The sequence below is a fragment of the Pelodiscus sinensis genome, chromosome 1 (genome assembly GCF_049634645.1).
Source record: "Pelodiscus sinensis isolate JC-2024 chromosome 1, ASM4963464v1, whole genome shotgun sequence".
NCBI lineage: Eukaryota > Metazoa > Chordata > Testudines > Trionychidae > Pelodiscus > Pelodiscus sinensis.
Window position 1 is genome coordinate 129173233 of NC_134711.1, and position 26732 is coordinate 129199964.

The following is a 26732-nucleotide window of genomic DNA, read 5'->3' on the forward strand; positions in this document are numbered from 1 at the left end:
GCTGACACCACACTTTACACCAAACAAGGGATTTCAGGATAAACATATCTGAGGAGGAAATTAACAACTCAGAAAACCAACCAAACCTTTTTAAAAAATCTCAGAAAAGAGTAATATGATGCTAAAAGAGGTAAGGGTTTTGCTATTCTGAAGGAAAACTTGCCAACTGAAGGTAAGTCTGTTGCTGTGCACAGCTGCAAGTGGGGGAAATGAAGTGACTGAGATCACTACATCCTCATTAACTAGTGGTACTCTCTTCCAATGATATAATCATGTGTAAGTCTGAATTATTATATGAAGGGGAGTATTCTTGGGCCGTTACAAGCATGTTAGTATTAAATATCTAGAAGTAGGCATTTCAATTGTTTTTACTATCCTCATCATTTATACTGTAATAATTCCCTAGAGGCTCCAAACAAAACTAGGGATTCATTGTGCTTGGTGCTGTATAAGGCCCCAGGAATACACAGCTACCTGCAGAGAAGAGGTTAAAGTGTCAAGAAAACACATGGTTAGATTGTAAAACAAACAATAAGGAGGTCTGGAGGAGGAAGACCAACACTGACAGTAATAATATCTGTGTGATTACCCAGGCTAGCAAGGCAAACAAGTAACTAAACAAGTAACTGAGCATGTGTCTACATAGGAGGGTTATTTCAGAATAATCGCCGTTATTCTGAAATAGCTATGTGAGCATCTACACAGCAATTCTGTTATTTTGAAATAATTTTGAAATAACCGACAGCTTATTCCAACTTCTGTAAACCTCATTCTATGAAGAATAACACTTCATCCAAAATAGCTATTTTGAAATAAGGCATGTGTAGACGCTTCATTGCTGCTATTTCGAAATAGCCCCTCACCAGGGCCATTCTAAGTTATTCCCCTTTGGGCTCTAAATCGAGAGAGCATGTCTACATTAGGGAAGCCTGCCTTGGACTAATTTTGAGACTTCCCTGCAGCGTATATGTGCCATTTTTAAATAAAGCGACGAGGAGTCCTGTGGCACCTTATAGACTAACTGAAGTGTAGGAGCATAAGCTTTCGTGGGCAAAGACCCACTTCGTCAGATGCATGCATCTGACGAAATGGGTCTTTGCCCACGAAAGCTTATGCTCCTACACTTCAGTTAGTCTATAAGGTGCCACAGGACTCCTCGTCGCTTTTGCAGATTCAGACTAACACGGCTACCCCTCTGATACTTGATTTTTAAATAAGCTACCGTATTTTCCGGCATATAAGGCTACTGGGCGTATAAGACGACCCCCTAATTTTTTAGTTAAAAGATAGGGTTTTGTCTTATACCCCAGCGCCCCTCCGCCTCCCCGGCTTTGCTCCCGGTGTCCCTGGTCTGCTGGAGACAGTCCCCAGCAGACCAGAGGCACCGGGAGCAAAGCCGCAGCAGCGGCCGGGTCCCGCGCCTCTGAGGCTTTGCCAGAGCAAAGCCTCATAAGCGCGGCACCCCGCCGCCGCTTCGGCTTTGCTCCCGGTGCCTCTGGTCTGCTGCGGACCGTCTCCAGCAGACCAGGGACACCGGGAGCAAAGCCTCTGAGGACGCCCCGGCAGCGGGACAGCCCCGGCGCGCCTGGGCTGCCCCGCCGCCGGAGCCCCTCCGCAGCTTTGCAAAGCCTCGGGGGAAGCCGGCGGCGGGGCATCCAAGGCGCGCCGGGGCTGTCCCACTGCCGGCTTCCCCCGAGGCTTTGCAAAGCCACATACCCGGCGTATAAGACGACCCCCGATTTTTGGGGGATGTTTTTTAACATCAAAAGTCATCTTATACGCCGGAAAATACGGTATTTTGGAATAACTACAGCCTCTCCCCGAGTTATGGACCAAACTTGGCCATAACTCGATTTGTTCATAACTTGGACCCCATTGAGTTACATAGCGACCGTGCATAACTCGGGGACCGCCTTTACGACTGCTCCATGGGAGCTTTGGTCGTAAATAGCAATGGTCGTAAATTGACCGTTCGCAACTCGCGGACCGGCTGTATTCTGGAATAGCTTAATCTGAAATAACTGTGCAATGTAGATGAGCCTGAGAGTGTGAATCTCTTAATGACCCCAACTGTCTAAAGTTCAAGATGACTAAAGGCACCAGTGTGTAGCCTGCTGAACATGGAGAACAAGGCCCTTAGAGCCCCTCAGTGCCGCAATCCTCAGGTTCAGCAGCTCCGGACACTTCCCTTGCCGGGGCCCGTCTGGTCTGGAGTGGTGTTGGCTGTGGCTCTGCCATGGCCTCTGTAGGCGTGGGCAGGGGGATAGAAAGGAGACTCTCTCCTTCAGTGTGAGGTTTGCCAAGAGCAGGGATTGGACCCTCAGGGTACGTTTACACTGGAATAAAAGACCCATCGCACAGTCGTGACTGCCCCGCGTCAGCTTGGGCTACAAGGTTAATTAAAAAGTGCTGTGGAGATGTTCAGACTCAGGCTGGTATCTGGGCTGTGGGGTTCCACCCCCAGGCTCACACTTAAACAGCCCTCTCACCCAAACCCTGCAAGCCTGACTCGGCTGACATGGCTAGCTGCAGGCGTTTAACTGCAATGTAGACATACCATAGGTGACTCTCCAGCCTTGTTCCAGGAATCCTGGCAATGTCCCAGATAAAGACGGTGTATGTAGGCGGAAGGATGCTCTCAGATCTGACGTAGGACTTGCTGAGATGGAGGTAGGGCCTCTCTGGTATCACCTGTCCCTGAGTCAGGAGTGTCTGAGCAGATTCAATTGCTTCCGCTACTACACTACAAGCGCTACAGCAGTGCCACTCTAGCACTATAAATGTAGCCATGTACAACACCAGAAGGGGCAAATCCACCACTGTAGTAAATCTGTGAGGCTGTACCTCAGAGAGGCTGTACGTAGGTCAACCAAAGAATGGGCCTTGTTGCTGATTTCATACAAAGAAAGATGACATCTGACATCTTTATTGAACTGATGAGGCAAAAAATTGTACAAGAAATTAATGTTTCTTGCCCAGAGTCCGGTGCTGACAGCCAAACACACCCTGTTATTGTCTTTACTGTTTTTTCCCCTTTCTTTTTTGAGTGACATGAACTGTGTGTCTTTTTCTTTAGAAATCTTCACAGGCATCTAAAATCATCCCTCTCTTTTTTTTAAAGTAACACTGTGTTTCCCACCCTAAGCCACTACCAAACCCTTAAACTGCAAACAAACTATCCTCCCCACAATCAAAACCACCTATCCAAGCAGAGTTTTACTCCCAAAACACAGAAGTGCCAGGGACTCCCTTGTCCACATGGGACTTCAATATTGCTATTATTTTTAAGGGGAAGGTGCTCAGATAATAGTGACAGGTGCCTAAAATCCCACAACAGATAGAAGACAGGCGCATTAACAAATCCTTTAATCAACCTTGCTCTGCCACACGCATTTAAGTCCCATCACGCCAATTATATTGTGATATAATTTCTTCTAATTTATTTTTTTCCTTTTTTCCCCTTCTGCAGAAGACATTCATTTAAGCTCCAACGACACTCAAAGCAAAATTTCATTCCAAAGGACAGCAACATTCTTGCAAGCTTTCATACAATTATTTACTTGAGGCAGACAAAGCACCTCAGATAGAAGTATTTGTCCTGGCAAAAATGTTTATAAATGAACTATTAACTATGATGACATCGTAGAGGCAGCATTGCCGTTTGCCAGCTGTTGTCCTTTTAGATTCTGTTCCAATGAGCAAGTAAAGTTGGGGCAGAAGAGGAGATGAATTATCTGCAGGGCCAAATGAGGGGGAATAAAGTCCACTCTTTTCTTTCACTTTGGCAGGAAATAAATATGGAAGTAATAAATACAAAGCAACCCCTTCAGCTCAAAAAAGAAAAGCAACCATTTTATGTACCCTGGCCCCCTCCATCACTTGAGTCTCTGCTGCTTAGATGTGAGAGGCTTAAAAATGGTGACTGGAAAAGAATCTTGAGGTCTTTAGCCACAGGCCATGAAGGCTGCAAGGCTACCAGTGAGAAAACACAGGTCACTATTGAACATAAGCAAACATAAGCCACTCCTTAGATTTCTTTTTCTGACTGATGTAGCAAAGCAGTAGCAGCGGCAGCAACAAACCCCCGGCAATTAGATGTGCTCCAAACAGAATTGGTATTTTTAGAGCAGCAAACTTCAGTAACTTTTTTTAGAAGCAGCACAGATGCACACACAAACACAAAACACCGCTTATTTTAATGTCAATAAGGCATTTACTATATCTAAACGTTTCCTGCAAACTTCACAGAGACTTGAAACTGATTTGGTGTAACCCATAAAATTGCTCTAAAACCTGTAACTCGGAAGGAGGGGGGAGGGCTGGTATTTTCCCCCTTTCCAAGATGACATACAAATCCAGGAAAGAAATCATACTTCATTCAAAAATCTGATGCCACCATCCTCAGTAGACTCATTATTAATATTACTACTACTACCGAGCTCCTGTTCCATGGGCGTTTTGCCTGAGTACAGACTGAATCAATAGTAAAGACTTCAGAATTAGGTCCCTGGATTATTTTTAGTCCAACCACCAGTTGAAATTGCTGTTTACAAATGAATTTGATACAAACACAGCTCAAGACGATGGGAAGCCTTTCTATGACTTCAACTCTGTAAAAGTAAAACATGGAATCATCTTAATATAGTTTAACCTCTTCCCCCACACATTTAAAGATATAAGGGAGTAAACTATATTACACAGGCAAATATCTCTCAGAGACATGGATGGAGATAAATAAATATCCCTCAATAAATCTATATGTACTTAACACATTAATTTATTTGAAACTACAAAGTATTTCCAAGCTCATTCAAAATCCTATGTTTCACTTGATTATCCATACATTTAGTGGTCCACTTGGGTTAGTGCATATTGCACTATACTACATTGTAATATGCCTTCATGTCATTTGATTAGTGTGTGTGTGTGTGTGTGTGTGTGTGTGTGTGTGTGCACATGCTATGTTCTAGTAGCAACACTATAGTTATGACAAACAGGGCACTTTCATACTAAACTTCTATTTTCTAGTATCTACAAATTCCATTATAATAATCAAAGTTCTGGGTCAAATTCTTTGTTTTCAATTCAAGGGGGCTTTTCTGAAGGGAGGGAAGATGCAAAATTTTACTAATCCATTTTGAGATATCAAAGCATAAATGAAAAACAATAAAAAGAATTAAAGAAAGTTCTTTTTATGCTTCTAAGTTTTTTTAAGGACCATAGGACAAGTTAGACCTGTTTTCCTATATCATTTTCAATTTCACATCTATATAGTTCTCATTGAGCTATGCATGCTCTGCTAAATTTGAAAAGAGTTGGACAAGAAAAAGTTACACAATATCTAGAGAGTACATATGAAAATACAGAGAGGTCTATTTCTCTACTTCGTTATGCCAGTTTCAATTTGGTCCAACTGCACTGAAACTAATGGAGTTGCAGAGGCATGAAACTGGTATTAATGGAGTAACAATGGCATAAAATCGGTATAATGGAGTGGAGAACCAGACCCATGTGTGTTTATTTCACAAAATACTAGAATTGAGTTCATTAAGGATATACAAAGATTTCAGAATTTCATTTTACTCCTGAGATTTTGGGTTTTTGGTTTTTTTTAAGTTTGGGGTTTGTTTGACACCAAACTGTAAAAAAAAATAAAAAATTTAGACACCAAAAACAACTGGCATCTATTGTAGGCAAGTAACAAAAATAATGGAGTGTTTCATTGTTTACATCTCAGACCAAGCAACCCTCTTCAGTACTGAGAGTTGGCCTATGTGTATGAACCTCCACATACTGACACAAGCTTCCTGGTTATAACAAAAATAATGTGACTTTTGCTGGTTTGGAGGCATCTCATATAATTTTCCAAGACTCCAACTGATTACATGAGTTTGACTGTGTGGTTTGTAATACATGAGAGAAGTGCCATCAATGCACTTTTCTCATCATATTGCAAGTGGAGAGAAACCTGTTCAGGCTGCATGAAGATGAAGTAGAGACAGTTGGGAAGATAAAAACCACTCCCGAGCTAGAGCCAGGTACAAGGCTGAAAGAATAGCTGCAATCTCTCCCTGCCAGTTACTTAGGGTACGTCTAGACTACATGCCTCTGTCGCCAGAGGCATGTAGATTAGGCTACCAGACATAGTAAAATGAAGCGGCGATTTAAATAATCGCCGCTTCATTTAAATTTACATGGCTGCCGCGCTGAGCCGACAAACAGCTGATCAGCTGTTTGTCGGCTCAGCGCGATAGTCTGGACGCGCGGGTGGTGACAGCATAGGTATTTGTCGACCACCCAGGTAAACCTCATCCCAGGAGGCATACCTGGGTGGTCGACAAATACCTTTGATGTCGACACCCGCGCGTCCAGACTATCGCGCTGAGCCGACAAACAGCTGATCAGCTGTTTGTCGGCTCAGCGCGGCAGCCATGTAAATTTAAATGAAGCGGCGATTATTTAAATTGCCGCTTCATTTTACTATGTCTGGTAGCCTAATCTACATGCCTCTGGCGACAGAGGCATGTAGTCTAGACGTACCCTTATTTATTATTACTATAACATCTAAAGATTCCAACTGTGATCAGGAACCCATTGTCCCAGGCACTGATATACATGGGTATGTCTACACTACCCCGCTAGTTCGAACTAGCGGGGGTAATGTGTCATCTGCAATTGCAAATGAAGCCCAGGATTTGAATTTCCCGAAATTAAATCGAAAGAACGCGGCTTTTCTTTCGACGGCGGTAAACCTAATTTCACGAGGAAGAATGCCTTTTTCCGAAAGTGCTCTTTCGAAAAAAGATGTTCTTGAATGCAAACAGGGGTTTTTCGAAAGAGAGCATCCAGACTGCCTGGGTGCTCTCTTTCGAAAAAGCGGCTTGCTTTTTCGAAAGTTCTGCTTGCAGTCTAGACGCTCTTTTTCGAAAGAGGCTTTTTCTAAAATATCTTTCGAAAAAGCCTCTTTCGAAAGAGGCTTGCAGTCTAGACATAGCTCAAGAGTATGAGGGAAGCAGACTGAGGACAAAAATTTCAGCAGTGTTACTGAGTTTGCTTTGTATAAGCCAAGCACCAAATAGGGAGGGGGGAACCAATCCCATCGGCCCTTCCCCCCACACACATCAATTCTATCCAGGGGCTACTAAGACACTGGAAAATTCAACTATTTTTGGCAGACAACTTAGCAGTTAGCTGGTAGGAGCACTGTATCTAATTCATATAAAACTGAAAGAAAATTAAATAAATATTAGTGCCACTCAGCTCTAACACTAAGAGTATGTCTACACTACAGTAATAAGTCGAACTAACTTAATTTGAATTAGTTAATTCAAACTAAGCTAATTCGAATTAACGCATCTAGACTTAAAAACTAGTTTGAATTAGCGTTTTGCTAATTCGAACTAGCACGCCCACACTGATTGGACGCTGGGTCGCATTTAAGGGCAGCTGAAACCGGTTCCGGCAGGGCATCAGGTCAGTAGTTGCTTTGTGTGGCTATCTGAGGCTCGTGCTTAAAGGGACCCCCCTGGACAGCCGGTTCTCAGCTTTTCCACTTGCTTGCCTACCTCACAGAGTGACAGCAAAGCGGTTTTCTCTCTGCCTGCATGTGTCGGTGTTTTCCACTGGGGACGCCGCTGCAGTTGGCAACATGGAGCCAGACCTCACCCTGGGCATGCTGCTCCAGTTTTTGGACTTGCTGCTGCAAGCCTGCCAGCAATGGGTGGAGGCTGCCTTGCACCACCTGGTGTACATCAGCCCCCTGCCTCTCTCCCTGGCCTCCTTGGGGGTCATGGAGGAGTGGCAGCAGCGCCCAGACGACAGCGTGCCCCGCCGCATCTGGCATCTGGACACCAGCAGCGACTGGTAGGACCGCATCGTCCTGGAGCGATGGGGAGACAGACAGTGGACCCAGAACTTCAGGATGAAGAAGGACACCTTCCTGGAGCTCTGCAAGTGGCTCGCTCCTGCTCTGCAGCGACAGGACACTCGCATGAGGCCCACCATCCCCTTCCAGAAGCATGTGGCCATCGCCCTGTGGAAGCTCTCCACGCCGGATAGCTACCGATCCGTCAGGAACCAGTTCGGCATGGGGAGATCCACTGTCAGAGCAGTGTTCATGCAGGTACGACACCCACTGGCCACTGGGCCAGGGGAGAGGGGTGCTGCAAGGAGGGGATGGGCCGCCCCAGGGAAAACGTGGGGGGAGGAGGCGAAAGTGCCCCACACCGGGGGTTTCAGTCTGTCCCGGCCGTACTACACGCCACCCGCGGGGGTTGCTTCTGGGAGTGGGCCGCAGGGCAGTGTCAGGGAACAAACACTCCCAGCCACCTGGGCGCCCCAGTGATTCGTGGTTTGCTGTGTCCCTCTACAGGTGGTCAAGGTCATCAACCGGGTGTTGCTCTGCAGGGTGGTCCACCTCGCCGACCCAGACGCCGTCATCCAAGGCTTTGGCACCCTCGGCTTCCCCAACTGTGGAGGGGCCATTGACAGGACGCACATCCCCATCTGTGCCCTGGAAGACCAGACCTCCCAGTACATCAACCAAAAGGGGTACTTCTCCATGCTCCTGCAGGCCGTGTGTGACCACCGAGGCCAGTTCATGGACATTAATGTGGGCTGGTCCGGCAAGGCACATGACGCAAGGGTGTTCCAGAAGTTCTCCGTGTGCCAGAGGCTGCATGCCAGGACCTTCTTCCCCGACCGCCACATCAGGGTCGGGGACGTGGACATGCCCGTGTGCCTGGTGGGGGATGCAGCCTACCTCCTACACGCTGGCCGATGAAGCCGTACACAGGGCATCTCAACCCCTCCCACCAGGCCTTCCATGCCAGGCTCACCAGGGCATGCATCGTGTTCGAGGGGGCCTTCAGACGCCTGAAAGCCAGATTTAGGTGCCTCCTCACCTGCCTCGACCTCGTCGAACACAATATCCCTTCCGTGGTGGCAGCATGTTGTGTGCTGCACAATTTGTGTGAGTGGAAGGGGGACGCTTTCCTGCCAGCCTGGATGGCTGAGGTTGACCGCATGGCTGGCCAGTACGTGCAGCCCCACACTGCTGTCATCCGGGAGGCCCAGTGGGGGCCATCCGGATCCGGGAAGCCCTGCAGGAGAGCTTCCAGGTGGAGGAGGAGGGACTGAACTCTCCCTGCATGCCCCACTGGGGCCTTCTTCTACCCTCCCCTCCTTCCCCTTTCCCCTCCCTAACCCTTCTTCCTAATGTCAAATAAAGACATCTGTTTTGCCAACAAAAATCTCTTTTTATTTTACATAACTGTGGTGGGAGAGGGGAGGGGGAAACCTGGGAGGAGGGAGCTGGAAGAGGGTGGAAGGGGAGGAAAGAAAGGGAAAGCTCAGGGTTGGGGGTCCTGCTGGCTCTCCAGTCTCGCAGCATGGGAGTGGGTGTGGAGGGAGGGTCAGGAGGGACGGGGGGTGCGGAGGAAGCGGGAGGGGGAGCAGGGATGGGAGGAGGAGCGAGAGCTGGGGTAGCCACAGGGGCTGGAGCAGGAGGAGGCAGGAACCTGTCCATCAGGGTCTGGAGGTGACCTCTGAGGGCACGGCCCTGCTCCTCCAGTGCCTGCAAGCTCCACTGCCGCAGCCACAGGTCCTCCTGGACCCAGTGCTCCTGGATGCAGATCTGGTGCTCCAGTAGCTGCAGGTGCCACCGCTGGTAGTCCTCCAGGTTCCTGGTGTGCCTGCTGGCCCGGGTGCGGGTGGCTGTTGCAGGAAGGGTGGTGTGCCCTGCAGTCAGTTCTCCCTGGGGACACAGTGGGTGAAACCCAGCCCCCCTCTGCAAGGTGAGGTCGGCGTGTGGGGAATGGTCCAGGGCCCCTGCATGACATCCAGCTGCTGCTCCATGTTGGGCAAGGCCCAGGCGCACAGTCCCTGGGCTCCCTCTCTCCCCATGTCCCCCATATACATAAGGGGAGCATGATGGCACTCACATGTGGAGCCCTCCCCGGCCTCGGATGACACAGCTGATGTGCTCTGTGGGGTGCCTCGGTGGGTCCTGGGTCCTGGGCAGGCTCCCTGCAGGCTCCTGGCTCTCAGTGTCCTCCTCCTCCTCCGTGTCCAGGACGGGTCCCTCTGCCCCAGGGTCGATTACCACCAGGGGGGCATGGACGGTGTGAGCCCCCAGGATGCAGTCCAGGGCCTCAAAGTGGGGGCAGGCCTCTGGGTCGGCCCCTGGCTGAGAGGCCCTGGAGTAGGACTGCCGCAGGTCCTTGACCTTGCAGCGGACCTGCTCCCGGGTCCACATGTGTCCTCTGGTGGCCAGGCTGTCAGCCATACAGCTGTAGACGGCCACGTTCCTGTGGCTAGTGTGGAGATCGTAGACGTTGGAGGCTTCCTCCCAAACCTCGATGAGGTCCACGATCTCTGCACTAGACCAGGCAGGCGCCCGCCTCTTGCAGCCCCGGGCAGGCTCCTGGGAGCCTCCAGTCTGGTCCTGGGAAGAGGGGGAAGGCTGGGTGGCAGCAGGTGGCTGGCTCATCCCGTGCCAGGTGCAGGGTCTGCTGGCTGGGTGCTGGCAGGCTTGCAACTGGCACGAGCACCGTAGCCAGACCATGTCCCTTTAAGGGCTCCGGGGCCGGGAGGGGGGCAGAAGAGTTTCCCTGGTTGTGCCCAGAGTGGCCACCAGGGCAAGCTGGGGAGGGCTAGCCTCCCACTAGTTCGAATTAAGTGTCTACATAGCCCTTAATCCGAACGACTTAATTTGAACTAGGCGTTAGTCCTCGTAGAATGAGGTTTACCCAGTTCGAATTAAGAGCTCCACTAGTTCAAATTAAATTCGAACTAGCGGTTTGTATGTGTAGCGCCTATGAAAGTTAATTCGAACTAACGGTTGTTAGTTCGAATTAACTTTGTAGTGTAGACATACCCTAACATATTCTGACATCTTGTGGCAAGTCACTTAAGGAACACTGGTTAGTCTTAAAAAATGTAATATCTAGTCTTACTTTGTTACTAACTCTGTGGAGAGAGACCTAGCCTGTCGGGACTCCTGTGCTATATCTCAGCTCTAGAAGAGGAGTGGGGTCTAGTGGGTTACAGCAGGGAGCAGAAACATTTCAACTTTAAGTAAGAACATCAGAATGGCCATACTGGGTCAAACTAATGATCCTTCTAGCCCTGTCTCCTGTCTTCCAACAGCGGTCAGTGCCAGGTGGTTCTGAAGGAATAAACAGAAGAGGTAATTATCATGATCCATCCCCTGTCACCTGTTTTGTTTGTTTTAAATTTGCTAACTATAAATTTAATTGTTTTGGGTGAGCTTCTTGTGTTATGTTAGTGAAGGAGTAAAAAACATGTCCTTATTCAATTTTTCCACACCATCCATGGTTTTCTAGACCTCTATCATATCCCCCCATGATTTAGTATTTTCTTTTCCAAGCTGAAAAGTCTCAGTTTTGTTAATTGCTGCTCATATGGAAGCTGTTGCTTACCCCCTAATCATTTCTGATGCCCTTTCTATAACATTTCCCAATCCAATGTATTTTTTTTTAAGATGGGGTGACCCGATGTGCGTTCATGTTGTGGGCATACAACGTCTTTATATAAAGAAAATATGGTGTTTTGTCTGATTAGCTGTTCCTTTTCTAATAATTCCCAGTATTCTGATAGCTTCTTAGTTTTTACACTGCCATTGCACATTGAACAGATGTTTTCAGGGAACTATCCACAAGGATTCCAAGATCTTTCTTGAGTGGTAACAGCTATTTTAGACCCCATAATTTTTGTATCTGTAGTTAGGATAATATTGTCCCATGCACATTACTTTGCACTTATCAACACTGAATTCCATCTGTCCTTGTGTTGCCCAATCACCCAGTTTTGTGAGATCCCTTTGTAACTCTTTGCAGTCAGCTATTAGCCAGGGGATAAAATGGTGTCCTTGGCCTCTGTTTGTCAGAGGCTGGAGAGAGATGGCAGGAGACAAATCGCTTGATCATTGTCTTCGGTCCATCCTCTCTGGGCGTTAGGCCTCGTAGAGCCTACCCCACATCATGGCCTCATCCCTTCCCCTGAGCCCACCCCTTGGTCAAGCTGGAAGCTGAAGGTGAGCCAGGGAACCTAGACAGCTGTGTAGAGCTTCAGACCCTTCATCTGCCTGGGATGGGGGACCTGATAGCAGCCCCAGGCTCATGTACCCCTCATGTTATACTGGAAGGGCATAACAAGTGGGATTCAGCAGGGGTCTGTTTTAGGACTGGTTTTGCTCAAAATCTTCATCAACGATTTATATATTGGCATAGAGAGTATGATTATTAAGTTTGCAGATGATACCTAACTGGGAGGGGTTGCAAATACTTTGGAGGACAAGGGTCAAAATTCAAAATGATCAGGACAAACTGGAAAAATGATCTGAGGTAAATAGGATGAAGTTTAATAAGGACAAATGCAAAGTACTTCACTTAGGAAGGAACAATCAGTCTCTCACAGAATGGGAAGCGACTGTCTAGGAAGGAGTACTGCAGAAAAGGATCTAGGGGTCATAGTGGACCACAAGCTAAATAGGAGACAACAGTGTGACACTGGTAAAAAAAGCAAACATGATTCTGGGATGCATAACAAGAGTGTTGTGAGCAAGACATGAGAAGTCATTCTTCCGCTCTGCTCTGCACTGCACTGATTAGGCCTCAATTGGAGTATTGTGTCCAGTTCTGAGCACCACATTTCAAGAAAAATGTGGAGAAATTGGAGAAGATTCAGAGAAGAGCAACAAGAATGATTAAATGTCTAGAGAACATGACCTATGAGGGAAGGCTGAAAGAACTGGGCTTATTTAGTTTGGAAAGGAGAAAATTGAGAGGGGACATGATAGCAGTTTTCAGGTACCTAAAAGGGTGTCACAAGGAGGAGGGGAAAAATTGTTCTCCTTGGCCTCTGAGAATAGAACAAGAAGCAATGGGCTTAAACTGCAGCAAGGGAGGTTTAGGCTGGACATTAGGAAAAACTTACTTACTGTCAGGGTAGCTAAACACTGGACTAAATTGCTTAGGGAGGTTGTGGAATCTCCATCTCTGGAGATATTTAAGAGCAGGGTGGATAGACACCTGTCTGGGATGATCTATCCAGTGTTTCTGAAAGGGTTCTGCAAAACCACTTTGAGGAACAAATTAACTGGCCGCCCCAGTTTGTTTATTTACTGGTGCCGTGGCCATGGAGCCTCGCGGCTCCCATTGACTCCATTTCATCCTTTTCAGCCAAGGGGAGCCACGGGAAGCGGCATGGGCTGGGCCACAGCTTCCTGCTGTTCCGCCTGGCTACAAAGAGCAAAATGGAGCCAATGGCAGCCGTGAGGCTCCATGGCCACGGCACCAGTAAATAAACAAACCGGGGCGGCCAGTTAATGTGTTTCTCAGAGTGGTTTTGCAGAACCCTTTCAGAAACACTGGTGTAGACGGTGCTTGAAACTGCTGTGAGGGCAGGGGACTGGACTTGATGACTCCTCAAAGTCTTTCCCATTCTAGTGTTCTATGATTCTATACAGACCCTTCACGTCCTTTGCCTAGGAAAAGTGGAGGGTTTGCACTCCCCTATGTAGCCCTTACCCCGTCTAGCTCCAGCTTGGCCAAGGAGTGGGACATTGGGGGCTGAAGAGTTGCAGCCAGGCCATGGTAAAAGTCACCTGGGCAGCTGTGGGGAATCTATGGACCCCCCCCCCCACCCCATCTGTCCTGGATAGGTGGTATGGGAGCCAGGGACACAGGCTGGGGGAAGCTCTTGGGGCCTTCTACTCTGGGCAGGTGGAGAGTCTGCAGCTTGTCACAGCTGCCTGGGCTCTCCAGGCTGCTTGTACCTGGGTGGGACTCCAGCATTTGGGCTGGCTCAGGGTAGAGTCTAGGGGCGTAGGAGGGGGAGAAGAATAGGGCCAGGGAGCTGGGCCTATGGCTAAAAGTGGAAATGAGTGGCCTCTTGCACTGCTCCTCATTTCAGTACCCCGATCTAAATCAGCCAAGACAGATGACTATGCAGCCTCCTCTTGAAAACCTCCAGTGCTCCCATAACCTTCTGAGACAGACTACTGGGACTCTAGGCTACTCACTTCACTTTTCAATCTTTTCTTTGCATGAGAGCCAAAAATTAACTTTTTAAAAAACAAAAACTAATATTTCTTCTGGACCTGGGGCTAGGAGAAAGGCTCCCGATTCCATGCGATGTTTGACAAAATGCCAAGCGCTTGCAGTAATGCAGCAGTGTTCCAGAGGGAGCACTTTGCAACACGGGGCATGGCCACAGACACTACCCACCTCCATACCCACTGCCACCTGGCAGCTGGCTTTAGGAAAATCACACAATGCATCCTTTCAAAAGGTGTAGTCATCATTACTGCTGAGCTCCCTCTCCCAAATCCCTAGACGATTTCTGTCTGGCTGCACAGGCAAACTGCCTCAGGCAACTGTCACTCAAGTGCTGCTCCTCTGCACCCATAATGAACCATCAAGTGGAAAAGCCACTCCTTAGCTCCCACTGTATATGATGGAAGAAAAACGATCACTATGCACAGAACAGGTGTTGTTCCGCAGGGGAGCTGAGATACCTTAGCTGTTGGTAACTTAATTTTATTTTTTCTTATTTGCGGTGTTCTTGTAGCAGTGTTGATAGCAGAACATAAAAGGTGGCTGAGGTAATATCTGTTATTGGGTCACCTTCTCTTGGGGAAAGATACAAGCTTTCAAGCTCCACACAGATCTTTGTCAGGTCTGGGTTTATATTTTCAATATATAAAATATCAAGTATATATATCGAGAATCTGATTTCTTTTTAAATTTATCATAGTTGATTGTCTAACATCTTCCTGTGAGACTTTGTGAGATTGTTCTGCATTTCTCTTATAGGTGAATGCACAGTTTCTAAAATTAAAAACAAGCAAATAATCATAAATGTACTCAGAGGTACTAAAAGGTGTTATACAAGATATGTTTTGTTAGTTTCTGAATCCAACTTAGTCCACTCTGCTTACTTATTCTCGTTAAATGCACATGTCAACATATAAAAAGTTATTTCAGACTGTAGCATTTCCATGTCTGAGCCAAGTCAAATGAACACAGGAATAGCAACAGTGCACAAGCCAAGGAAAATGAACTTTTTCCCCTCCTACTGTGACATTTTTGGAGGCAGCCAATTATACATTCACAAATAAATAAATAAATACAAATCATGAATGAGTAGTGTAATTTTGGAGCTATAACTTAAAGTGAAGTTTCCCCTTTAATATAACCTGACATTTTTAATATCTTTTCATAGTTCAGCATTTTTGTAAGTGGACTCATTATAAGCAAACTTATATGCTGTATAAAAGGACCACAACAATCTTTTGACACTAGTAAAATTGCTACTCTTATGTGTGTCAGATGTATAGAATTGTGTATATATATATATGTACACACACACACACAATGTGATCATTTGTGGGCTCTATAGATTACATTGGATGCATATTAAGAGAGTAATGAATGCACCAAATTTGTTGGAGTGTTTCACAGTCTAGATTTTTCTGTCCCATGCTATTTTGCACATTTCCTGCTCTGACACAAATGACCTCATTGCAGAGACATTCTAATAAGTATATCCCAATTTCGTTTCTCTAAATATGAAGTTTGCTGGCTTTACTTCTGTTCTGTGACATTCGTGTGTATTTATGGCTTTGTGGAAAAAGAAAAAGAAAAACCCACTCCGCACAAGGGAGTTTTCTGCTGAATGATATAATCAGAACTTCAGTCAGTCTGAGCTATGGTCAGGCTACAAAACCACCTAGTAAATTAAGTAAACACTGGGAATATATTTTGGGATAGAAAATTACCTTCCAGATACAACATATATATTTTTGCCATCCAAGCCAGGGAAGGAAATCAGATAGTAGTATATAAAATACTATATTGTATATACTCTTTGGCTACGTCTACACTGCCTTTTTTTGCGGCAGAAGATATGCAAATCGTGCTTTCATCTGCATATCTTCTGCTGTTCCTTTTGTGGAAGAGATTTTGCCACTAAAAAGCCCCATATAGATGGGACCATTTGTTGGAAAAAAAACCTTTTGCGCAAGATCCCTTATTCCTCAAAAAATGAGGCTTACAGGTTTAGAGGTTTAGCGGCAAAACCTCTTCTGCAAAAAGGATCGGCAGAAGATATGCAAATGACAGTTTGATTTGCATATCTTCTGCCACAAAAAAATGGCAGTGTAGATGTAATCCAAGACTGTAAGCGTACATCTACACTGCAGGCTTTTTGTGCAAGAAGGGCCGTTCTTGTGCAAAAACTTGCAGGGTGTCTACACTGCACGCGCATTCTTGTGCAAGTAAATTTACAGTAAAGTGTCAGAAAAGAGGGCTTCTTGCGCAAGAGTTATTCCTCTCCCCATGAGGAATAAGCCCTCTTGCCCAAGAGCTCTTGTGCAAGAAGGCAGTGTGGACGGGCAACAGGGGTTTCTTGTGCAAGACAGCATCCACACTGCCATGGATGCTGTCGCACAAAAGCACATCTCTTGCACAAAAGTAGGTGGCTGCGTGAACACGCTCTTGTGCAAGTATTTTTGCGCAAGAACTCTTGTGCAAAACAGTTCTTGAGCAAAAAGCCTGCAGTGTAGACATAGCCTATTAGATTAGCAGTGATTCCTGTCACAATACAGTATGTCTTCCACTAGATGCTAGATATTGTTGGATGTAAAGGGGACATGGGATTGTTACTGCAATCCTAAACTCAGGCAAAACTTCAATAGGACTCATTCTCTATACCTTGTGTGACATCCTGTTACAGAGTTTGGAAATAAATGCTGCTCCCAACATCTAAACAATTATCGTTACTGATATTTACAGTCTATACTTAAGTCAGAATAAAAAGTGTTTAGAAAACAGTGCTCATCACCAGGGTGTGCTTAACAATAATCATCATCATCATAAAAATAACTGCTAGTACTATTCTGCATTTTCTTTAGTGTTTTTTATCTCACAATCTGAAAGCATTTTATAGATATTAAAGAACAGAATCTCAAAATACCTTGTGTGGTAGGTATAATCTCCAAATTATACATGAATGAAGAGCACAGAGACATAAAAAGCAGACAGCAGAATCCAGAACTACATGAAAAAATATACACATAATTGCACATGTAATTCATGTACACAATTACTAAAACTGCATGTGCAAATCGGTAATTAGAGAGAAAAGGAGGTGAGGTAAATACAGAGTCACAGTGGGTGAGGTAATATCTTTTACTGGACCAACTTCTATCGGAGAGAGAGCTTTCGAGCTCACACAGAGGAACTGCATACAAATCAAGTAATGTCATGCACAAATGGACTGTTAGCCATGATTTTTACCACAGATATCCAATTTGCACGTTACCAAGGTAATTATGTTCACAAATTAGGCCAATGGGGGTTGTGCCAAGTGGTATGGACCAGGACACTGCATCCTGCAGTTCCCATTGACCGGGAATGGCAATCCAGGAACAACAGAAGCTGCAAGTGGCCATACCTGATGACACAAAGGTAAATAAAGTGCTGGCGGCCTGCCAGGTGCTAACCCTGGTGAACTGCATCCAGCCTGTGGGCCGCATAGTGCACACCTCTGCCTGCAAGTTGCCATATTTATACTTTGGATCAGAAGGACAGAAATTTTGCTTATTCCTTTTCAAAGGTCAGCGCATTTTCACCTTATTATACCCACTTCTACATGTGTTCATGCTCCTCCACACCCACGCTATCTCACTGACCAGACTGTGAGCTACAGTTTACTGGTATTGGAGAGGACATGGCATGACTTGCTATAAACTCCATCAGTGTCATTCAGGGTATGTCTACACTACAACGTTAATTCAAACTAAGCTAATTCGAACTAACGGATCCAGACTAAAAAACTAGTTCGAATTAGCATTTAGCATGTCCACATTAAGTGGACCCTGAACCGGGCTTAAGGATGGCCGGAAGCAGTGCCGGCAGGGCATCAGAGGAGGACTTAGAGCATGGAGATGCTGTCTCAGGCTAGCCGAGGGCTGTGCTTAAAGGGTCCCGACCCCCACCCCGGACAGACAGTTCTCACGGGTGCCCTGCTTGCAAACCAGTCCTGGCTTGGAGTGCCTGGACTACCCACACTGGGCACATCACAGCACTCGGCCATCAGACCAGCTGCACTTGCCGCAGGCTGCCATCTGGGGAGAAGGGACAATTGGGGGGCTGCAGGAGAGCTTCCACCCCCAGAAGCCCGCAGAGCCAGCCCAGTTCTCCCCATCGGGGGCTCGTGCCCCATTCCTCCCTCACCTCCTTCCACTTACCCTTCCCTAGCCCCTCTTCTTGATGTACAAAATAAAGAAAACGTGTCTTCCAAAATGGAATCTGTCTTTATTGAACAAAACTGGGGGAGACTGGGAAAAGGAGGTGGGAGAGGGGAAGAGAGAGGGTGGGAGAGGGGAGGGCAACTATAATGATCAGGGGTTGGGAACAGGTCCCATATGAAGAGACTGGGACTTTTCAGCTTAGAAAAGAGGAGACGGAGGGGGGACAGGATAGAGGTCTCTAAAAGCAGGAGTTGGGTGGAGAGGGTGCATACAGAAAAGTTCTTCATTAGTTCCCATAAAGAAGGACTAGAGGACACCAAAGGAAAGGAATGGGTAGCAGGATTCAAACTAGTAACAGAAAGTTGTTCTTCACAAAGCAAAGAGTCAACCTATGGAACTCCTTGCTGCAGGAGGCTGTGAAGGCTAGAACTAGAACAGAGTTTAAAGGGAAGTGAGATCAAGTCATGGAGGCTGGGTCCATGGAATGGTATTAGCCAGGGGGTAGAAGTGGTGTCCCTGCCCAAGGTTTGTGGAAGGCTGGAGAGGGATGGCACGAGACAAATGGCTTGGTCACTGTCTTTGGTCCATCCCCTCCAGGGTCCCTAGTGTTGGCTGCTGTTGGCAGACATGCTACTGGGATAGATGGACCTTTGGTCTGACCCAGGACGGCCATTGTAAGCTCAGGGCTCAGGGTCGGGGGTCTCACTGGACCCCCTTGATTCTCTTGCACACCTGCTCCTGGGTGGCCAGGCTGGCAGCTCTCCTGCCCTAGACGACCACTTTCCTGTGCCTAGTGCGGAGATCGTGGGCAAGGTCCACGATGTCTGCACTAGCCCAGGCGGGTGCCCTCCTCTTGCGGTCCCGGGCAAGCTCCCGGGAGCCACCAGTCTGGTCCCGGGAAGAGGGGGAGGGCTGGGGGGCATCGGGTGGGTGGCTCAATCCGTGCCAGGTGCAGGGTCTGCTGGCTGGGTGCTGGCAGGCTTGCACCTGGCACGGGCACCGTAGCCAGCCCGTGCCCCTTTAAGAGGTCAGGGGCCGGGAGGGGGGGCAGAAGAGTTTCCCTGGTGTTGGCCAGAGTGGCCACCAGGGAAACCTGGGGAGGGCTAGCCTCCCACTAGTTCGAATTAAGGGGCTACACACCCCTTAATTCGAACTAGCTAGTTCGAACTAGGCTTAATCCTCGTAAAATGAGGTTTACCAAGTTCGAACTAAGCGCTCCGTTAGTTCAAATTAAATTCGAACTAACGGAGCGCTAGTGTAGCGCCTATGAAAGTTAGTTCGAACTAACATCCGTAGTTAGTTTGAACTAACATCTCCTGCAGCCCCCCAATTGCCCCGTCTCCCCAGATGGCATCCTGCGGCAAGTGCAGCCGGTCTGATGGCCGAGTGCTGTGATGTGCCCAGTGTGGGTAGTTCAGGCACTCCAAGCCAGGACTGCTTTGCAAGCGGGGCACCCCTAAGAACTGTCTGTCCGAGGTGGGGGTCGGGACCCTTTAAGCACAGCCCTCGGCTAGCCTGAGACAGCATCTCCACGTTCTAAGTCCTCCTCTGATGCCCTGCCGGCACTGCTTCCGGCCATCCTTAAGCCTGGTTCAGGGTCCACTTAATGTGGACATGCTAGTTCAAATTAGCAAAACGCTAATTCAAACTAGTTTTTTAGTCCGGATCCGTTAGTTCGAATTAGCTTAGTTCGAATTAACTAATTCGAACTAAGTTAGTTTGAATTAACGTTGTAGTGTAAACGTACCCTATGAAAAACACAGACTGGTGAAAACTTTCTGAGAATTTACACACTGTACTTTTTACCTCTAAAGAGATGTGCAGACTACCTGCCAGATTCTGACCCAGGAAGGCTCTGGGACTGAGAGATCTGATGAGATATTTAACCTTGTCTTTAAAAAAATTAAGTAGAAAACACTGTCCCTGAATCAGCCCTTATTTTTCTTGGGATCTTTTAGAAAATCTACTTTTTCTGTCTTTGAAAATGAGACTTTAAATATAAAAGAATACAAAACAAAATGGATTATACAATCCTGTTCACTTCCATTAAAACCAGTCCATTTTGATGTTATTTCCAAGGTCTTATTTTTGTGCACACATTGTCAAAAGAGAAAACACTATCGGACTTGCAGCATTTTCAATGGTAGGTTTTAGGAAATGCCATAGCTCTAACCACCAGTTTGTTCCAGAAGGTGTGTTTTAATGAAGGGCTACAGGTCTGCAAAGCAAACAGGAGGATGCTAGTTCAGTACTTCATACTGTATCTTAAACACTAGGCCATCCAGCTGGCACGTTTTTAGAAGCGATTACTTCATCTACACAGTACAAGGCCATTGGTTGTCAAATAGGCTAGACCTTTGGAACAAACAGCATGATCAGGCAGTTTCCCATTGAACTGTCAGATTGCAATGATCATTTGGTGGGGGTGCCTAAGCCTGAATTTTATGTTGCATTATGATGTATTTAAAGTCTCACTTTCAAAGGCATCAGATTTGCTCAAAAATTATATTGAAATAGGATGAATTCAGAGTTTGAAAATTTCTCCCAAGCTAATCAGCGGCGGAGTAGGCTCCCTCTTAGTTTAATCAGTTCAACCCCATTGATTTGGATTAGATAGCCTAGACCAATTTTGTACAGGAAAGATTCCATTCCCTCAGGGCTCCATTATTTATAAACAGCTCTAAAACCATTGAATTATTTCTCTTTTTCACAATGTTTACAGTAATTTTGTGTAATTTTGTCAATGACAGCATATCTTCTGCAGGTATGCCAGTGATTTCCACTACATGAAAGGTATGTCTACCTTACTTACATAGGTACCGCCTGTTCAGCTAACAGTTTGAAGAGCAAAGCAAGTGCATACTGCACAAGCTCCTCTTATGCCACAGGACATCACAAGCAAAATTAATAGGTTTTTAGAAAGAAAGAAAGAAAGAAAGAAAGAAAGAAAGAAAGAAAGAAAGAAAGAAAGAAAGAAAGAAAGAAAGAAAGAAAGAAAGAAAGAAAGAAAGAAAGAAAGAAAGAAAGAAAGAAAGAAAGAATTTCAGCGAAGAAGTGAAGATAGCAGAAAAGCAATCAGATCATATCTGTCTAATCACAGCAGTCTTTGAGCCTGTGGTAAACAGGATCAAACTAATTATGCCTGGACCTTAATGAACAGACAATACAGCTCCAGGGGAACAGACACAATGGTCTGCATGCTCACTGATAGGACTCTTATTTAAAATGTGATCTATGGTGCTCTAATGCAGTTCTTAGAACTATTCACAAAGTCAAACCCTCCCTTTCACTCTGTATTTGAAAAAAAATGGGGCCTGATCCAAATCCCAGGGAAAGGCTTCCACTGACTTGCTTTGGACCAGGCCCATGAGTCTCAAAACTAGCAGTGAACGTTCCATGCCTATCCTGTTTTCATGACAAAACTCAGAAAAACCTCACGTGCTTCCCACTTTGATGTTTATTTTGAGAGGACTCTTCATAGTGATTCAAATGACTTTGATGTAAAAAGGATACCTCACAGTGATCCATAAATAGGTTCCTCAACAGAAACTTCAAGTCTTATTAGTTCAACTGTAGACTCTAAAATATTATGTATCTATATCCCTTCTTTTTACTTGAAAGTATTTATCAAAACAAACTCTTTCCCTTGACCCTGCTTTCAAACATTCATTCAGGATCAAAAATGTTTTACAGGCAGCTTAACATTGATCTCTAAACTTGTTTACTGGCTAATCTGGGACAAATTCTTATTTGTTACATTATTATAAATATGAATTAAATTATCTGAAGTCAATACAGGATTATCCTAGATTTACACTAGTTTCATAAAGTGATATTTATTCTAATGAATCCATTGAGTGTATAAAAACAGCAAAACTTTTCTTGATCAAAAAGTTTCAAACTAACAAAATTCTCCTAAAGGAACTAGACAGACTTCATGCCCTACATAGTGTATAGCAATCTCAGGAGTCAAAAAAATGAGTTAAAAAATTCTGGTGTCTTAATCTTATGCACAGTATTTTCAGAATTAACTTTGGGCAAAATTTATCAGTGAATGTTCCCAAAGCATTGACAATCACCTTTTTGAGCTATCCCAAATAAGGTTAAGCTGCCACCCCGGCACATTTAATACTGATGAGGATCTAGGTTAGTAAATCAGCATGAGCCAGAGCTCAGGTTAAAGTTCTATCCTTAACCTATCCTGTGGGGTTTAAGAACTACAGCACGTGTGGAAAACCAATTCATGCACACCATCCAGGGGCCAGCAATACTTGTGTAGGGTGCTGATAAAACAGAATTCTGGTCAGCCATAATAATGAACTTCTGGGGCGTCATCCTGTCTTTGCCTCTATCCTGTGCAATCCCAGTTAATTCAGTGTGGTTCAATAGAGAGTGAGGGCAGAAATGTGAACCGTCTTTTCTTAGGCTTATATCCTTGTATTAAATTTACACCTGTGTAAATCCAGAATAACTCCACTAAAGTAAACAAGAGCAAAATTTGGCTAATTTCTTTTTCAAATTTGGAACAAGTTTAAAAGTAATAGTCCAATTCCTTCATGCTATGAGGACTGTCAATAGATTTACTCTGGATTAACACATTTTGTTGGCATCCATGTAAACCTTGTTTTATGAGGAAGAAGGGATGTACTGAAAAAGTTTTTTTTTTCTTAAATGTGGCCCCGTATAAATGGGCCAAATTTTGGAAAAGCCTCTTTCGGAAGTAAATCGGAAAAAGATACGCAATTTGCGAACCACAGATTGCATTTCTTTTTCCAATTTATCTCTGTAGTGTAGACATAGCCTAAGTGTGGACACACACGTCATTGTCGTCATCATCATCCTAACATTTTCCATTATTTTGGTTTCTTTGCAACACCAAAAAGCAAATGTCACATTACAAACCAGTTGAAAAAGTTTCATCCTCAAATGTGACAATATTTAAGCAACAGGAGTGCAACCCCTTTCCCCTACCATATCATCGCCAACAAACACAAAAACCCACCACAACCTAAACTCCGCAAGTGTCCCTGCCCAAAATCTTACCTTGGCATACTTATTTGGTGGGTTTATTTTAAGTGTATTCTTGAACCCTCACAAACAGATTTTTAAATCAACTCATTGCACACTAACTTTCAGACTTGATTTTTTTTTTTAAACAGGTGAATTATGCCCTTTCCCCAGCACCACAACTTAAGGGTTTACAATTGAAACACTGACAGCTCTTTAACTATGGTGATGTTTGCAGGCGCCACCATAATAAATAATGTGATGACGACTATTTAATGAGTCTTGATGTAATTACAGCTGGAGTCAGATTCACTGAACATCAATCTCACTATTGTTATCCAAAAGGAGGATGCATAGAAACCGCTCTGCTCCTAGCTCATCATTTCACTCCAAAGCTTAGAATTATTGTTTAAATTGGTAAAGAGAGAGTTTACCACCACAATCTAACCTCCTCATTTGTTTATTTTGGACCAAGTTTTTGTTCTGGCTCACATTACGCAGATGAATAAAGCTCAGATGGGTTTAGCTTTACTGTCCTGCTTTCCCTGAGCATTTCAGCATTTTTTAAATGCTACCAAATGGCTGGTTTTGGCTCTTTCTATTATCACGTGATGTCTGCAAGTATGGAAATAGTTATGGTAATGTGGATGTAAATCATAACTGTAAATACCACATAAAGAAGACTGACGTGTAATTATAAAAATACATAATAGATTTCTTTTTCAAAGACAACACAGCTGTCCCTTTTAACCTTTCATTTGTTGGTTCTTTTCTCTCCGGCTTTTATTCATAGATTGCTGGACAGGTTGACACAGTACATCGAGATTTTTGGTTCTATTTTTTTGTGAAAAAAGACATACTACTCATTTCATCATAGAGAGGCATTAGTTTACAATTTTAAAGAGAATCTAATGCCAGCTCTAGAACATCATCATGGAAACGATCTCTCTTCTAATGCATTTCAAAAGACTCTGTCAATGGCTATATGCCACAATTTAAAATTAAACCTTGCCATTGAACTGAAGGAAAGGTCGGCCAAATGGCACATATCACTGGGAAAGAAGCCCCGTTTCTTGTTCTAAATATCTCTGTGTTGTTATGAAAAAGCACTGCAAGGGTTTTTATGCTGACCAGAACAAAATATGACTGACTCAGGGAAGAGCAGGTTGAAAAACATTCTGGGAAAACTTACACCACGCAACATACCATGCTAATGAAGGAGTAAAGCATTACATAGCACTAAAGTTGCCAAAAGGTTTTTAAAATATTGGCTAGAAACTGCCACTCTGTGTCTTATCCCTCTCCCACCAGTCTTTGAATGTTTCAAACTAAGCTATGCAAGCAGACATTAGCACTCTTTTGTGGTAAACTCACATGCTACTCCATCCTGCACAAACCTGCTCTTATCTCATTTTTATTATTGTAAGATTACATCAGTGATCAAACCTGAGGCTACAGACAATGCTGTTCATGTTAAAGAAAAATAAATAGTTATTTTGGGGATTGTGGAAAGCTTCTTGCACTCCCGTGTGTCCTAAATTGTGTCAATAATACAATAAAAAAACCTTGAGACTAAAGTCCATCCTCAACAACAAAAACAGTTTCTCTCCGAAACATTATAAACAATTGCTATGGCTCTACGTAGAACAATGCACACCACTCTGAATGGGTGAATTAAGCATAATTCCCTTTTGTACATAAAGGTAAAAGCAATGCATTAGAAAATGCTGGTGGGAAAGATCAGTTCAGAGCAGAAACATGTTAACTGCTTACTGATACAAAATTTTAATTGGCTAAAAAAATAATCTATAGCTGCTTTTTTTTAAATCAATCTAAACCAATTAGGCTTTGTCGAAAAGTATGCCATTTGATCAGATTTGTCACTGAATTGGGAGGCTGCCATGTCTGCCTCGGGTGACTGCAGGTTCAAACCAATTCGCCAGTGGATGGGATTCATCCCAAAACTTTCCTAGTTTGAAGGAACACATCATTTTTCATTACCAGCTAGAGCCTCATGTCAGCCAGGCCCCCGCTCCATTTATTCTGCTCAGAGAGTGAAGACCTACCTTACCCTTTCTGGTTCCCAATTGTTTCAAGTTTGGGAACACAGAATTTACCATAGGACAAAGCATTTAAAATGACAGTTGGTGTGATATGAGAGAACATTTGATGGGAAACAGTTTGACATCAGGCTGAGGTAGTTTCTACTGGCCCATTAAAGCATTGATATCTGGGAAGCCCAACTTTGTGTTATTACGTAAACATATATTTCAGCCTAGTGGGCAAAAATGATGCAAAGATACACACTCATTAAAAAAAAAAAAAACCCAGCTCACAGAATGTGTGTCTGTCTGTCTCTCTTTTTGCATACCATAGTTACATTCCTTATACAGGACTGAAGTCATGGCTAACTAAATGGAAATTATACTGAAAAAAGCAAACAATTTGGCTTTCATTGTGGGGCAGACAGACTTCACTGCTTGCCTTTATTTTGCATTTGTGTTTGTGCTGAGAACATAAGGATTGCTGGACACACTGCATGCATTTTGCAGTTTCATCTAATAAATTATCTTCATATGATTTTATTCCCTTCATGGTTCTGGAGAAAATAGACATAGAGATAGAAAAAGGAGTTCCAATATAACATGTGGAAAGTGATAACGCTGTTTTAGAATCAATCAATAGGAAAGGCAGTTAGGGCTTGCCCAAACCCCAATGGAAAATGAGCTTGCAACAGTAATATTTAAAACATATTTATATATAATCAGTGTTAATTAGGCTTTATCATGGATTTTTCAGCTAGTGTAGATGCTGATCCAAGAACCCTGCAAAATAGGTTCCAAAATAAATCTGTGCACTAAATAGGCAATACATGCTTATGATGGACATTTTAAATGATAAAGTAAACCCCTCATTATTTTACCGACTTAGCTTTTTTATGTTGAGACAACGTGGATGACAATAAAAGGCTTTAGGAAACTGCTAGAATTTGGTTTTTCTTAAGCTTTAAGGACAAAGTCTGTAGTTCTGGTTATTCAGTACAGCCTGTTATTGCCTGGGAGAACTTTCCAAAAGTATTCCATCTGGTACACTATTCCACTTCTTCCAGCCAGCTGCTGCTGAGAAACTCAAATGAAAAATTCTGAAGTCATTACCAAAAAAGCCATGGGGCTGTACCAGCAGCAGAAGTAGAAATAACACACTGATTTCTTTTCTTCATAACACAGAGGAGTCAGAAGCATAAAACTACTGATTTAGTAAGGCAATAGATTTTTCAACATTTGGAATTGTTTCTCACACAAACCAACAGCAGTATTGTCATAGATATCCTTTATATATTATATATTTCCTGACCTACTATATATCGGATCTTTTGCTCCTAATTTAGATTATTACTATGAACCAAAACATCTCAGTCCAAGAAGCTAAAAGTCTAAGTAAATCAGTT

General features: G+C 44.6%; 1 protein-coding gene across 1 annotated transcript in view; it reads right to left on the minus strand.

Annotated features, from left to right (window-relative positions):
* LOC102453877 (potassium voltage-gated channel subfamily KQT member 1-like) overlaps positions 1-26732 on the minus strand; it is a 723768-nt gene that overhangs the window by 253979 nt on the left and 443057 nt on the right. The gene's annotated exons all lie outside the window — the stretch shown is intronic.